The 7335-nt window shown below is 56.3% G+C and overlaps 1 long non-coding RNA gene across 1 annotated transcript in view; it reads left to right on the forward strand.

Moving 5' to 3' along the window:
* LOC102502638 (uncharacterized) overlaps window positions 1-7335 on the forward strand; it is a 23374-nt gene that overhangs the window by 15418 nt on the left and 621 nt on the right. The gene's annotated exons all lie outside the window — the stretch shown is intronic.

Below are 7335 nucleotides of genomic sequence, written 5' to 3' on the forward strand. Positions count from 1 at the left end.
CCAGGCCTCACGCAGTCTCGGAGTGGCCGAGCTTCAAGTAGGGCCTTGGCAGGTGTAATCAGTGACAGGTCTGATGGGAAGCCACCTCAACTGGGGGTAAACCTAAGCCCAACGGTGGGCGTTCCTGCAGGAGGAGAGAACAGGGAGACACAGGGAGAAGGGGCCCTGGGAAGGTGAGGACGGACCCCAAAGCCAGGCCGATGCAGGGCAGAGGACACAGAGGGCTGGGACCAGAGAGGTGGCAGGAGGCAGGGAAGTTTCTTTCCAGGAGGCTTCACAGGGAGCCTGGCCTTCCTGGACTTCAGACCTCCTGCCTCCAGCATGGTGAGGGATACATTTCTGTTGCTGAGAGCCACCCGGTCTGCGGCACTTTGTCACAAGGGTCTTAGGAGCTGATAGAGCAGCTGAGGCATCGGCGTCGGCCTCCGAGGCAGACAGCAGCGCCCTGGAGGGAGGGAGGAGCAGAAAGTGACCCGCACTGCCTTCTCCTGAGTGAGCGAGGCTACGCAGTCGCTTCCTGTACACTGGTTACGAGCAACAGGTACTCGCTCTGGCCAACTCACAGAGAAGGGAGGAGAAGGGAGTGCATGGAATTTGGGAGAATAAGAGGTGAGCACTGAAAATGGGCAGAGATGGGGTGTTCTAGGCTCAGAGGCAGGGGCTGTGAGACGTGGTCCTGGGCCAGAAACTTAGGTCAGGACACAGGGACCGACAATAGTAAAATAGTAATAGTAATAATGATCTTGCAATCTTTGTAAGAGTTGGGGACCATGTTTCCCAATGTCAGAGTGTATTACTAATCTCTAATAAATAATCAGTGCAGTAATACAGTGCGAGCGAACAAACTGAGGGTGCAGGTATAAATTCTCACACTGATGGTCAATAATGTTCCACGAGAGTGCCCAAACAATCCACTAGGGGTAGAACAGCCTTTCTGACACATGGTAAGGACAGTGGATCGCCACTTGCAAAAGAATGAATCTGGACCCCTACCTCACACCATATTCTACAAAAATTACCACGAGATGAAATGAAGTCACTAAGTGAAGAGCTGAAACTGTAACAGTCACAGAATAAAACATGGAAGTGAATCTTCATGACCTCAGAGAAGGCTATGGTTTCTTAGATATGACACCAAAGACATGAGGGCTAAAGAAAAGATAGGTATATTAACATCCATCAAAATTTAAAAATAGTCATGCCTCTAAAACAGCAAGGGAAAAGTCAACCCACAGGACAGAACGAGGTATTTGTAAACTGCGTATCCGTTGAGGAACTTGCCTGTAAGATGCATAAAGCATCCTTATGACTCACCGATCAAAAGAAAAACACAACTTTTGAAAGTGGCAGAGGGATTTGAATAGGTACTTCTCCATAGAAGAGATAGAAAAGGGCGACACGAGTGTGAAAGGGTTCACAACGTTGCTGGTCACTAAGAAACGCACGTCTGGGGCCAGCGCGTGGTGCAAGGGTTAAGGTGCGGGCTCCCGCGTGGCTGTGATTTGAGTCCTGGGTCTGGCAGCTGGAAACACATGCCGGGTGTGTGTGCCCACAAACTCAGGAGGAGAATGGAGAAGGGATTGCAGCGTGGCCATTCCCCCTAGGGGTGATGTCTCGCTTTCTGTCTCTCTGTCTCTGTGCTGCCAGTGTGCGCATACACCCTATAGCCAAAAATCTCACTCAGCAAAAAGAAAAAGAAAATTGCAGCAGACCACAGCAGCGCTGCTCCACGTCCTCCAGGATGACCACAGGGGAAAGGCAGGCGGCCACGAGTCTCGGAGCGTAGAGACGAGTCCCTGGACTGAGTGTGAGACGGCGCGGCTACCTCCGTCCTCGGAAACCTGAGCACCCCACGGGGCCCAGCAACTGATGCCTAAGTGTGTGCCCGAGAGGTGAAACCACATGGCCACTTACGAGCCTGTACCCAGGGCTGGCTGGCCTGGCAGCCTGGTGGTTAAGATCCCACATGGTAGACCATGCGGTTTGAATCCTGGCTTTGGCAGCTTTAAATACACAGCAATGATGTGTGTGCACATCCAGAAACCCCTCCATGGAGAGACGGAGCAGAGGGGTTGCGGCATGGCCGTGCCTGTGGGGTGTTGCTTTCTCCCACTCCCCTAGCTGTCTCCTCGTCCGGCGAGCACATGTGCCCCCTGACAAATAAAAACCAAAGCAAAAAAACTCGTATCTGAGTGTTCGTAGTAGCCCGACGTAGAAACAAGCCCCATGTTTGTCGACAGAGGGATAGAGGGAATGCGGGCTGCCCATGAAACGGGTCAGTATTCAGCGGCACGGACTGGCACATAGGCAGCAGTGTGGATGTGGTTTCCAAACGCCTGGCACGAGGCCACACGACGACTGCGAAGTGTCTCAACTGGCAAATCCGCAGCCAGTCACTGGGGAACGCCCAGCCCAGGAGAGCGGGGCGAACGGGAAGCGTGCCCGTGAACGTGCCTTCTTCGTATGGGGTGACGATATCCCCGAGCCAGCCCCTGGGGAGGGCCACACGGCTGTGTGGGTGGCCTGGGAGCCACTGCACCTCATGAACGTCACAAGGGCGGCTCTTACGGGATGGGAGTTACAGGTCAATAAATCCATTTTAAAAATTCCAGCCTCCCGAAAATAAGTGGTTTTCTTATGGTCTTGCCAATATTTTTGTGAAAAAAACCAAACCAAACCAAACAACCCCATATATTTAAATAAAATCATTAGAGGTCTTGGAATGCCCCATGAGAATCAGCTCGCATCCCTGTCCCTTTCCTACGTGACTGGCCTTCTCCCGAGCTGGGCTGCTGTGTTTACCTTCCCGAGGGCTGTCCTCGGCGAGGCCAGCAGGCTGTGCCTCTGTTCCGCGGTAGGGTGACACGCGGACGTGCCGTATTTATAAAAACAACGACGACTTTTTAAATGATTAAGACCGCCGCACTGGTCTTTGATTCTTCTCTTCTTCGAAATAGCCTCAGTGTCTTAACTTCTTCTTAATCACCTCTCAGCAGTGAAATAAGGTATTTTTTGTTTGTAAACATCAAAGGCTCTTTTTGAAAAATTTTCTGCCTCTCACATACTGTAAATCTTCTTTAATACCTCTGGTTTAGAATTAACCAAACGTGTAATATGATCTATAACATCCCATCATATAATAAGGGTTTGATCTCCGGGGCTCTGTAGGAAGGGGCAGAATATTTGTCACCAAAGTCAGCCATTTATCAAAAGAATATAAATTAAAAACCAAAAGTCTGCCTGCTCCAGAAATGCATGACTCATTTATGAGCGGAAAGAAATCTCCATGATAGGATTTTTTTCTTCAAGGCTAGAATATTTAAAGCTGCATTTCACAATGGAGTTTAGTTTACAAGGGTATTTAAAATGTGAAAATATCTGTGGGTGGTTTTAGGCTAAAAAAAATGTTGTCTAGTTCTAAAACCTTGACATTGGGTTGTATTTGGCAGTTGAATTTCCTGGCTGTGTAACACAGAATGCCTGCCGTGGAAGTCCAGACTTCACGATTCGAAACCCTGTGCCTGAAGCAGGCTGCGCGGGCCCCCTGAAGCAGGCTTCGCGGCCCCCTCCTGCGCGGCCCCTCCTGCGCGGCCCCTCCTGCGCGGCCCCTCCTGCGCGGCCCCTCCTGCGCGGGCCCCTCCTGCGCGGCCCCTCCTGCCCGGGACCACCTCTCTGGGCGTCCTGCAGCTATCTCCAGTCCGGGCTTCTTTTCTGCAGCGCACGTGCGCTCCTCTCTCCCTCCTCCAGAGGCGCTGTCCCAGCTGGACTCTGCCCCGGAGCAGGTCACAGGAAGTCCAATCTAACAGTCCCCTTAACACCCATCCGAAAGGTTACTCCCAGGGAGACACGGGGGTGAGGGACTCGGCGATAGTGCTCTGTCCACCTTAAAGCCGCTTGGTGTGGCTCCCCGTCCGGAGGCATGTGCACTGTTTGACACAATTCACACACGCACGCGGGGAGACGGACAGCTGCCTGCGTGCTGTGGTCTGTCCTCACCGCCCACCGAGCCGTGCGCCTAAGCGGATGTGGCACCCCTTCGTAACAAAGAGGAGTCCCCTGGCTCGGAGTGAGACGAGGCATGTCACGTTGAGAGGACACCCGTGAATCAGCAGCTGTCCGGATCTGCCGCCCGGAGCCTTTCAGAGTCCAGGCCCGGGTGGGCGGAGTGAATCCGGCCCTCCGAAGGGTCTCCGGCCTAACCCTGGCTTCTGCTCTCCGGCCTCTGCTGCTCCAGGGCTGTCTGCTATGCGCCTGGTTTTCTCACTTCTAAGGGTTTTTAGCTGGGAGTGTGTGAAAACACTTCAGAAAGAGGAGAGGACACAGGGTCTACTTTGAAACGGATTCCTTTGTTAAATCCCTCTCCCGGGAGGACGGGCTCTAACACCTGACGGCCCTCGGATGAGATGACCTCACACGCTCCCACGGCTGGCCAGAGTGCTCGTGCCCAGTGGCCTATTTATAGCGAAGTTGTCCAAGAAGGGAAAGGCCCTCCATCCCGTTCTTAATTGGGTGTGCGTCGGGAGGAGCTGCTGGGAGTTTTTCTAGACAGCTGAATTGAAAAGAATTCTCTGTGAGAGATATCTGAAAAGTTTTTTTTTTTTTTTTTTTTTTTTTTAAAGAAATCATCCCAGCATTTAAAAAAAAAATTGGGGCCAGGAGGTGGCATGGTGGTCAGGGCACTGGACTTGGCATTGCTGACCATGGTTCGAGTCTTGGACCTGGTGGCTTGAAAATCACGCTGGGTACTGTGTGAGTGCCCGGAGCCCTGGGAGGTGAATGGAGAGGAGCCTGCACTGTGGCCACCTCCCCTGGGGTGATGTCTCACTGTCCCTCTCTCTGTCTCTGCTGGGTGAGCGCCCGCGCCCTATGGCAAAAACCAAAAAAAAAAAAAAAAGAAAGGGAAAAAGGAAGGAAGAAATGACCGCAACTGGGCACTTGGCCTTAGACCACGCTGTGCCACTCAGGCTCGGCGTGGTGGGGACAGCGCTCCACGTGGAGCGGACGAGCTCGCCGCTCTCCCAGGCTCCTGGCGCTTTAGCTCAGCAGAAGCAGAAAGAAACGGCGCCCTGCTCGCGTGTTCTAGAAACTCAAACACAGAAGAAACAGTGCTCTAGGGAGGACGCCCAGGCCCCAGGCCCAAGCTCGTCCCAGCCGCTGCTCTGCTCCAGCCTGTCCTGGCCGCCTCCCCTTGCTTGTCCCACGTTTGTGAGGTTGGGGCCTACTGTGACCCGCCAGCGCTCTCCCCGGGCAGGGTCTGACGGCGCCCCTCCACCTGGCCTGCTCAGGGCACGAAGGGGCGCCCTGCCCAGCAGCACAGAGCCCGGCCCGAGGACTGGCCCTCACGTCCACCTCTTCCCTGGGAGTGGTTCCACCGGGAGGAGCACCTGTGGCAGTCATCCCTCAGACCCCGGCTGCAGATGGCCCTCCCAGACGCGGCAGCGTCCCCTCTGCTGTCCTCGTGGCCTGCCGCCTCCCGGAAACGGCCTCGCTCACTTGCACGACCTTCCCCAGGCTGTGCCCACAGGAGGACGGGGCTCCACGGTGGTAGACCCTTGGCCGTCGGGCCTGCTCTCTGCTGGCCGAGAACAGCGCCGTCGCTTGTTGCTGGGTCTACAGCTACGACCCTGACTGCGCCAGACCGCCCCCTGGGTGTGCACCGTCCCCTCACAGCCCCGCTCCGACTGGCTTAGACCCGATGACTAGGAAACACCCTCTCGGGCAGCGTGTCCCCCGCGCGCCCCACCTGGAGGTTCCGTGCACAGCAGACGCCTGTGGGTGGTGAGCAAGACTTCCGATCCCACTCATTTCTCCAGTCTAGACGGTACGAGCCGCGACCGCACGCCACGTGTCACCCAGCGCCATCCGCACCCTGACGGCCCGACCGCCGACGGCAGAACTGAGGCTTCCGACTTAACCTCTGACCTTAACCACCAACGGCAAGACGGACAGCCTGGTGCTGTGCGGAGAGGGACACGGACCAGGACTCCGCCCAGCTGGGCCACCCTCTCCTGCTCTACACGGTCGTCATTCGGGAATTTCCAAGCCCGCCGTGTAGACGTGAAGCTGCAGTGAGGTCGAGAGCTTTCAGGACGGCATCCGGACTTCGCCGTGGGCGCGAGTAGGCACACCTCCTCTGCAGTGTTCCAGGAGAGCCCGGAATGACCACGCCCGCGGGCTTGCCGGCCAGGTGGCCCGCTCCTCAGAGGACAGGGAAGGCCATTGACAAGGTCATCGGCGCGTAGGAGCAGGGAAACTGAGCCCCCCACCGTGCCCAGTGCTGAAGGTCCCGTGTGGACCGGCACCTGGTGGCCACCGTCCTGGGTACTCCAGTGCACACCTCCCACTGGCCCCAGGGTCTCCCCTTTGGCAGTCCTTGGAGGGGGCACAGCCGTGGGAGGACTCGCAGTCTGCCCTGCGCAGTCCCAGTGGCTCCAGGGGCCGCCAGAGCCTAGGAGCAGTTCAGAGCAGACCGACAGATGGGGAGAGGACCCGCCTGGCACGCAGTCCCACAGAAGTCAGAGCCTGACCTAGTGTCCTGCAGCGGGGTGCTGTGGGGGGCAGGGGCCTGGGAGCGGGTGGGGGTGGGGAAGGCAGACTTAGAAAGGGAAGGGATGGCTGAGCAGGCAATGTGAGCCTCCCCCCTGCAGGGCAGCTGATGAATAGTCTCTGCTCTGGGGCTGGGAGGGTAATCCAGGGGGGCTCAGCCATTCTAAACGCAAATGAAGGGGCCCTTTCCACCCAGGCCAAAGGGGGAGGATTAGAGAGGGGAGTTCAAAGCCCTAAAGTGGACAAAGAATTTCAAAATTTAAAGATAAGCACACTGAGGAAGCTCAGTAATTTTCATAAAAGGGGACTTAAAACAGATGTGCCCTCTTTAATCGAAGCATGCTTGAAAAAATAGGAATGCATGTTTAGCAGCGCAGGGGGAGCCACATGGCCGCGTGTCCCCGAGTGTTGCCACGCGAGGCTCTGCGGGCCGGAGAGATAGTGCTCAGTGCTCACCCCTCCACGCACGGCGAGCCCGGGCTTTCATCTCCCGCCCCGGGCTCTGGCCGGTGTCTGCACGCCAGACCTCGCTAACTAGATCATTCAATTTTATGAATCTGTTAAAAAGCTGCCATTCCCCATGCACGATGGTGCACAGGCGACAGCGGGGTCGGGGCCAGGCGAGGTTGTGTTTGTCAACAGCTTGCCCCTTCTCGGCCTCTTGGCGTTGGCATGAAGCGACTCCCCCTACACGTCGCGTCGTCCATCCTCCGCCCTGGCCCGCCGAGATGCCAGCCCCACCGCGGCCGTCCCTCACTCCCTCCCGGCTGCCGCGGGTGGGTGACCCCC

This window comes from Tupaia chinensis, unplaced genomic scaffold (genome assembly GCF_000334495.1).
Source record: "Tupaia chinensis unplaced genomic scaffold, TupChi_1.0 Scaffold000211_1, whole genome shotgun sequence".
Taxonomy (NCBI): domain Eukaryota; kingdom Metazoa; phylum Chordata; class Mammalia; order Scandentia; family Tupaiidae; genus Tupaia; species Tupaia belangeri.